Source organism: Microtus ochrogaster, unplaced genomic scaffold (genome assembly GCF_000317375.1).
Source record: "Microtus ochrogaster isolate Prairie Vole_2 unplaced genomic scaffold, MicOch1.0 UNK32, whole genome shotgun sequence".
Taxonomy (NCBI): domain Eukaryota; kingdom Metazoa; phylum Chordata; class Mammalia; order Rodentia; family Cricetidae; genus Microtus; species Microtus ochrogaster.
In genome coordinates, this window is record NW_004949130.1 from 3,660,484 (window position 1) to 3,669,488 (window position 9,005).

Genomic DNA, 9,005 nt, shown 5'->3' on the forward strand with positions numbered 1-9,005 from the left:
TGAGAACCCATCTCTAAAACAAAAAATAAAAAACAAATTAATTAACTCAACAAATTTAAAAAGTTTGGGTAGCGCCAAGACATGAATCAGCACTCATAATTTTACATAATATTATGGTGTGTATAATTAATTATATTCAGCACATTATATAATTATCAATTATAGACTAGAATGTATACTATTCTCATGGAATTTATATACGTTTGTGAGTATGCACAGACACACACACACACACACACACACAGGACGAAGTTTAGAGTCCTCCACTGGTGACACATGATAAACAAAATTGCCTTCATTTCTCCTGCGGGGGCTGGTGGTGTGCCCAGCCCCACCCTCTACAGTTCATTCCTGGGCTTGGCCTGCAGCTGCCGCCTGCAGCATTCTTGTCTGTTAGCTGAGAAGCACCAGGAACAAGCCCTGCAGCAGGATGACACATCCCCCATTTCCAGGCTCTGTTGGCGCCCAGTCCTGTAGACTGCACTTGGGTGACACTGGTTACTGGGTCTGAAGTCCTTTCTGCCCACCACCAAGCCGATGGCGTGGCCGTGGCCACAGACAGCGCTAGGTACTACAGGGCAGGGGACATCGGAATCAATATTTAACCTCTTACACATCCGAACCCAGCTTTCCTACGAAGAAGAAAATGAGATTGCCAGGGTGTGGGGGATTCATTTGTAATTAGTTCTAATTACTAAAGGAATCGATGTTTTAATTTTTTACAACGTATCCGAACTCTCCAGCTCCTTCCGTGATAAAGCAAAACCCAAAGAGTTTCCATTCCCCCAGTTCAGGCAAACACCTCGTGTGTGTGTGTGTGTGTGTGTGTGTGTGTGTGTGTGTGTGTGTGTGTGTGTGTGTGTGTGTGTGTGTAACATCTTTTATCAGTTCGTCTACAAGACTGGCTAGCTGTTTTAAAAATTCCTTTTTTTTTTTTTTAGCTCAAGGCCTCAAACCATAGGCAAAAGTTAATTCTAAAAAGGATGAGAGCCTTAAATGTAAAAACAAAGGCTTAGGAAAATGTAGCCAGCGATAACGTGGGTGAGGCGCGGCCAGACGCCTTTTCTGTTTATACTTCCTTGGGTGACCTTCCAGGTTTTCTGCCTGAGGCTTGAATGCCCTAAAGGTAAAGAAGAAGGAAAGAGAAACAGAGAGAGAGAGAGAGAGAGAGAGAGAGAGAGAGAGAGAGAGAGAGAGAGGCGAAGGCACCATTTGAGGGAGGGGGCTCAAGGCAGGAGCTACGGAAGGAATCCCTGTGGATCTAGGAAAGGAAAGGACAAGGGAGGGGCCTGCCATGACCAACTATGTGAGCAAAGCTCTCTCTCTCTCTCTCTCTCTCTCTCTCTCTCTCTCTCTCTCTCTCTCGATGCCAGAGGAGGCACATTTCCACACCATTTCGATAAAATCTAAAACAAGCAGCTAGCCCTTGCTCCTGAATCTTGCTACCCGCAGAGGAATCCAACTTAAATTGCGCAGAAGGGATGGGCTTTAACTGATTTGTATTATTTCCTTTGTTTTGTCGACTATCAGTTACATTTCAATGGGGGCTGTCTGCCTATCTGTGACATTGTTTTCTATAGTTTGAAACATACAAGATGGGGGACATGGGGGTCTAGCTCAGGAGCAGAACCAAGGGCGCTGAGTTCCACGCTCAACACTGCAAGGAACAACAAGAAAACAATACGCAGTGGGGCGGAAAAGTAGTCTGCGGGTAGACAAATAGGTTAATCCCTTATCTGATTTTTTTTTTTTTTTTTGCAGGCTGGGCCTCCAACCCAGCGCCTCGCAAGTGCTAGTTAGTTCTGCCACTGAGTCATGCCTCCTGCCTTCAATTCCATATTTGAAAATCACAAGTGTGTGTCTCTCTGTGTGTGCATGGTACACGCTCACAAATGTTTGTGCCACGTGGGAACACATGGGCGTCTATACGTACATGGATAGCTGGAGTCACGTATGCCATTCTGTGTTCACTACTGTTTATATCCGTATCTGTCCGTGGCACTGTGCCTAGAGTCTTAATTCTCTGTGCCTTTGAGCACGTGTATTCATGTGTGTGTATCTATGTGAGTCTGAGCGATAGTGTGTCCAGGAGCATGTGGTGTGTATGTGAATAGGAAGCAGTTGGGTAGACAAACTGACGTGTTGGCACCATCCCTGTAGGAAGAGGAACCAGGCCGTGTTTCCTTTCTGTGCATTTTGTTGAGGTTTATTGTATTTGCTTATAATAATAATCTATAAAAACGGCTTTTGCTAAGCTGGTGGTAGTGGTGCACACCTTTAATTCCAGAACTTAGGAGGCAGAGGTAGGTAGTAGATCTCAGTGAATTTGAGGCCAGCTTAATCTTTAGAGAGAGTTCCAGGATAGCCAGGGCTACACGGAGAAACCCTGTCTGGAAAAACAAAACAACATAAAACAAAAAACACACACCAAAAAAAAAAAAAAAAAACCAATTTTGTTAAATCTAAGACCTGTACAATGGAATTCCCAGTGAAACTTCAGCACCTGTGCCCACCAGGTAGTGGTCAAACCCTCCTGCTACCCGCCCTCACCCCTTCCAATATTTTTAAAGACAGAGAAGTATTTCCTGGTTTGAAGGAGAACTTCCCAGAAGACCCTCACGCCTTAGGGATTGCTCCCTGGGCTAGGCTGCCCTTTGTCTCCTGGGCCCTGAGGACAGAAAACCCCGGGGACACTTCTTAATCTTGCCTCAAAGCAAATAGGACATTTTTCTGAAGTCCTGTATTTTATCTTTAATCCTCGGGCAAATTTGACAGCCTCACCCCCCCACCCCCAAGGTGTATACATTTCTCTTAATTACACAGTCACGGGGGCTTTAAGCCCCAACTCTAGAATCCAGGGGCTGCTCTAGAGATAGCCGCCCAACCTTCCCATGATCCACTGTGTCTCCTACGGGTGGTCAGGAGGGGTGAGGGTACAAAGGTCGTTTGGAAAGGGTTGCAGCCCACATCGTCGTCGTCATCACCTCTTTTGAGCTTTGCCCATGCTGGGTAAGCGCTCCACCACGAGCCACACACCCCAGCACACCATCCACTTTAAGAACCACGCACTCTAAGCATTTAGCCTGGGCCTGGCCAAGTTCTTCGCCATCTGTCCTCACCTTTCATTTTCTCAGCATTCCCGTCAGCTAAGGTCTTTCTCCGCTCCCACATCACAACTGAAGGCAGACAGGAGATGGCATGCCCAAGGCTACTCAGGTAGACACGCAGTCCCCACGCAGGCTCCAAAACAACCCCAAGGAGAAGGGATTGCCTGAGAAGGGACAGAGGGCCATCTTGGGAGGCTTTTGTCCTGGAAAAAGAGCCCCAGGACTGGACTGAGAGACCAAAGGTCACTTTCCTCATGGCCTGTAATTATTCCTGGGGAAAAAATTCCCGGGGACTCTTGCAAAAGCATCTATGGAGCCCTTTGTCTTATGAGACCAGATAGTCACCTGAAGCCATACAAAGTCACTTAGCAACAAGACCCAAGTGTTGGGCCTATGTTCTCCTAACAGGAGGACCCCAGAAAGAGCCTACACACACACACAAACACACACATGCACACTCTTTGCTGGACAGAACATGCTTGACTCTGGAGCTGGCACCTGGGTTTCCTACCATTACCAGTCCTGAGTGTAAGTGGAAATCCACTAGCCTATTTTCCCAGTTAACAGAGAGCAGCCCCAACCCCCATGCCTGGAGGGATTGCTGGGGGCTACTCAAGGGTCCGCTGAAGCAGCTCCCTAGAGCGGAATGATGAGCCTTGAGAGGAACCCAGGTGGAGAGCCTGAGGCCAGTGGCCTGGTTTGGTTGCCTGGAAGTAGCCACATTCTGCTTGTCCACCCCCACCTCCGAGCGTTGTCTCCTGAGGGTGTAGGTGAAAGGCAGATCAAACCACCTCTGTCTTGGACTCGAGGAACTTCTTTAAGATTAAATATTATGCTGGGTGTGGTGGTTCATGCCCTTAACCCCAGCACACAGGAGGCAGAGGCAGGTGAATCTCTGTAGCTTGGTCTACTAAGGGAGTTTCAGGCCTGTCCGAGCTACATTAAGAGACCCTGCCTACCCACACACACACACACAAAGATTTTCAAATTATAGGTATAGATACACATCCAACTTACTTTAAGTTTTTGTTTCCTGCGCATTTGTTTGCCTGCACGCATATCTGTGTGAGAGTGGATCCCATGGAACTGGAGTTACAGACAGTTGTGAACTGCCATGGGGGTGCTGGGACTTGAACCTGGGTCCTCTGGAAGAGTAGCCAATGCTCTTAACTGCTGAGTCATCTCCCCAGCCCCTGACTTACTTTTAGTATTTTTAAATTATGTGTATATGTGTATGTGGGACCAGAACATACATTTGAGTGCCAGTGGCTCAAAGAGTCCAGAAGAAGGTATCGATTTCCTTGGGTACTAGGAGCCAAACTCCCGAGCCTTCCCTCCAGCCCTAGAGTTTTAAATACTTATGCAGCCTAAGCTGGCTTTGGCATCTCTGAGTCTTGGTAGTTCAGGCATGTGCCACTGTGCTCGGTGTTGGCAAGAGTCCTAGGAAACACCTCGCAAACTCTTATGTGTTCTAAGCCTGAGAGCAAAACCCATTTCCCGAGGCAGAGCCCAATTTTGCCCAATATTCATTTCACTCCCAAGGAAGGGACTCCAAGGCAGGAGGTAAGTCTGATTGTTCAAAATTTGTTGGCATGAAACCCAGTTTGGGGCAGTCGGGTGTGGTGGGGAGGGCTGTGGGATTCATTGGGATAATTTCCCTTTTGTCTAAGGGTATCTAAGTAGGTGTAAGCTTTTTTTATATTGATATTTTGCTTTGTTGTTTTTGAGATCAGGTCTCATGTAGCCCAGGCCAGCCTTAAATCCATGATGTAGCCAAGGCTGGCCTTGATCATCCTACCTCTCCCTCTGAAGTGCTGAAATTATGAACATTGGGTCATTACACCTAGCATACTGGAGACAGGGTGACACTCTGTAGCCCAGGTTAGCCTTAACTTTTTGTTCCTTCTGCCTCTACTTCCCCAGTGCTAGGGTTATAGACATGGGCTATCAGATCATTATCTCAGTCTCCATTTTCATTGCTCACGTTGGTCTCCAAGTTCTCTAGAATTGTCTAAGGAAAATTCAAGCCAGGTGGTAGTGGCACACACTTTTAATCCCAGCACTCAGGAGGCAGAGACAGGTGGATCTCTGAGTTTAAGGACAGCCCTGGTCTACATAGTGAGTTCCAGGACAACCAGGGCTGCAGAGAAAAACCCTGTCTGGAAAAAAAAAGTTTAAAAACTTCAGGGGGCAGGGGTCTATAAGGTGGTGGAGGCGGGGCCAAGTGAAGCTCAGTCGGTAAACTCTGGGCCAGCCTGGCTTCATCCTAGCATGAAGAGGCGCCCTCTCTTAGTCTTGAGGTGGACACAGATGTAGGTAGGTCTGGCTTTGACCCCAGGAAGCCTCCAGTTGGGAGAAAAGACATCTGGACATCTCTACCTAGGTCCCCTGCACACATATCCCTCCTTCCCCCAAGATGAAGGACCCTCGCTCCGCCTATTGGTCCAGTCCTAAGAATGTTGAAGTAGGCTAAGGCACCTAATTTAAGGTTCATTTCCTCTCTCTAATTAAGGGCCTGTTGAGGGTTGTTGTTCTCCAAGGGGTCTCTGTCTGGCCTGGAGCTCAGGCTCCACCTCTCTCAGTCCCCCACCCCCCAGGGCTAGGATTCCAGGCCCACAGCACCACCCTTCACTAGCAGCGCTGCTAACAGGACTGCCCTGGCCTGTGCTTCCTGTAGAAAGTTAAATGGGGCAATCTGAACGGAGCCCAGATCTGGCTTGCTTTGCAGACTATGAAGACTTCGGCGCTAGTCAAATCTAAACGACACAAGTTCTGCCTGGGTTCATCCAGCTTCATCTCTCGGACTGTAGTAATGAAATATAGAGACCATAAGATGGTCCAGTGTGTTTCCAGTCCTAATTATACATGTTCAGTTTGCAAATGTATCCCTACTGGGCTAAACATCACAGATCGCTAAACAGCGGACATGGCTATGCCGGCATCTCTCGGTGTAAGAGGAGGTTGACATTTAGCTAGCAACTAAATTAAATTTGTTTATTTAATTTTAAATTATGTATGTAAAGCGCAGGTGAGGGCAGGTGCCAGAAGAAGGGTACGGGATCCCCTGGAGCTGGAGTCACAAGCAGTTGTAAGCTGCCATGTGGGCGCTGAGAGCTGAACTCCTGTTCTCTACGCGGACGGCGTATGGACACACCGCAGAGTCGTCTCTCCTCCAGCCACGTCAGCCAGGAACTTCAAAACACCCAGGAAAAAACTAAGACCTAAGTTACTGCTTCTGAATGACACACACCCAGAGTTCAGCATTTCAAAAAAAGGACTGGAGAACTTGGACACCAAGATCGGTTGCATCGAGGAAATAAGGGTCCTTCAAAATGGTCAGCCCTTGCTCTGATTAAATTGTGCATTTTTAATATAGTTGGTATCAAGTGAAACTTAAAAAAAAAAAAGACCTGTGGGGATTTAAAGTAAAGAGAAACCTGCTATTTTTTCAGGGTCAGCAGTACCGCGGTGAGATTTGTCTCCGAAACAATGACACTTGCTATCTCTGGAGTTCTGTGAACACTTTTGAAGTGCCATATTAAAACCAATCTCGTGGCCTTGAGGCAAAGGGAAGCAATTAGTCGTGGAGTTGTGAATAAATAAAAATCCATTTATACACCCGTCCTTGACATGTGCCTTGTGAATCTCAGGAACTTCATCTAGGAAAAGAAACATTAAATCATGAATACCAGTCCTGATCACACTGCCATGTGGCTTCCTAAAACCGCTGAGGTTCAGGCCAATCTTTCAAGTTTGAATTAGTATGTATGTATTCACCCGCACTGAACACAAAACAAAGACTCACCAACAGTCACTCAGGTGAGGAGACGTGAGGGGTGCTGGGGGCCACTAGGGCCATGACAAGTAGTTTTCAGAGGGTCCCTGGTCCTCAGGTGAATCTAGCATACTTCCCTCGCCCTCCCCTTTTCAAGTTGGGAAAGTTGTGCTCCTGAAGCTGAGACCACCACTGTCAGTCAGGGAGGAATTCTGTCCTTGCAAGGCTGTTTTCCCTTTGTTCTAAGGGTCAGCTTCTTCAATACTAAGGGACTCAACTGTTTCTAGGTTCCACTAAGGTAGACTGTCGAGACTGGGGAAGCCAGCCACAAAACAGAGTTGACTATCCAGCTGGGGAAGTGGATCTGACCTGGCGCTAGCCAAAAGAGGAGCACCGTTCAAGCCACGTTGGGAGCTAGAAGCCCAGGGGGTTCCGGAGCGTGGGAAGCAAACGTGGGCAGCCATGGCCCCCACAGCTCAAATCCCTTGACCTACTTCCCGGGCCCCTTTCTGTTCTTGGAGCCGCTTAAAATCCATAAATTAAGGAAATTAACTGATGGGGCCTGCGGCATCTTTGTAAGCTATTTAAATCTATAAATTTACAACATCTTCTGCATATATCAAGTAATTGAACTAACTGCAGGGATGTAACTTTAATGAGAAAATTTCCCCCTTCTCCAGGAGTTTGAGATAATAAATAAATAAATAAATAAATCCCTCAGGAGGAAAGTTTCTTATTCCCGCGTGAAGTTACAGACGCGCGGCTGGGATGCTTTCTTGGCAGTAGAGGTCCCCTGAATCCCCCCACGCCCTCCATAATCTTTCTACAAGTGCGCGGCTCTGGCCCCGAGAGCACCCCCAGGAGTTTGGCCGGTAGAGGGCGCCCAGGCCCGGTCGGAGGCAGTGAAGGGGACCGGGGCGCCGCTCCCAGCCGGAGCGCACCCGCCTTTCTAGCCGAAAGCCTGGCTGTGGCCCTGGTGTCCCGGGAACCAGGCGGGGGCGCAGTAAGGGCAAAGCGTACCGGCCACGACCAGTTTCTTAGGAGCCGGGAAAGGGTCGAGAAAGGAGGGACGGGCGGGGCTCAAGGGAAGAAGGAAGGGGTAGCGGGGAGCAGCTAGGGGCGTCTTGGGCACAGGCACCGCGCCGCAGGGACCTTTGGCCGCCGCCGTCTCCATCGCGCCGCGTTCGTTCAGGAAATGGCGCGAGTGGCCCCGGGCGATCGGCTGGGTGCCCCCCACGCCCCTCCCCCGTGGTGGTCACCGCGTGTCCGCAGACGTCACGGGCGGCGCTGCTCCCCAGAAGAGGGGCGGCCGGGGCCGAGACCCCGGGAAAGAGGGAGGGAGAGAGGGAGGTAAGCCGCCTGGCAGCTTCTCTCCCCTCCCCACACCAAGTCCCGCCCTCAGCCCTGGGGCGCCGCAGCGGCGGCTGCTTCTCTCCTCTTTGTAACCGAGGAGTCGAGAAATGTGAGAAACGTGCCCTGTGTTACTTATTTGGGAGTCGAAAATTTATGCCCAGCTGAAAGCGCCCGGGGAAATATTACATCAGATGAAATGACAATGATTAAAATCAGCCTCTCCCCCGCCCCCTCCCCGAGCCCGGAGGAGGCCCGGGCGCCGCGTGGCCGGACGGCGGGGGGCTGGGGCGCAGAGGGCGCGGGGCCCGGGCGCAGTGCTCCCGGAAGGGTCCTGGCCGAGCCCCCCGGCACCCAGGCACCGGGCTCCAGGAACCACGGGTGGGGATCGTGAGGTGGAAAGGAAGTGGTGGTGGTGGGGGGAACGGTGCATTTTTGTCGCCGAGCGCGGCAGGCGCGGGCGCGCGGAGCTAATTGCGACTCTAATCCTCTGCCCCGAGGCGCAGCTGAGCCCCGAGCCAGGAGTCGCCCGCGCGCGCCCGCTCGCGCTCGCCGCGCCGGGGTAATTTGGAACCGGATCGCTGCCCTTTGCAATCCGGGCTGGGCCGCAGCGAGGCGCACAGGCTGCCGGCTGGGTTTGGGGGGCTGTTTTTTCTTTTTTTCTTTTCCCCCAGCCATCGGGGGAGGAGGCCGTTGGAGAGAGGGAGGAGAGGAGGTGGGAGCGGCGGGAGGGCAGCCGAAGAGCGGCGCGAAGAGGAGGCGGCGGCGGCGGC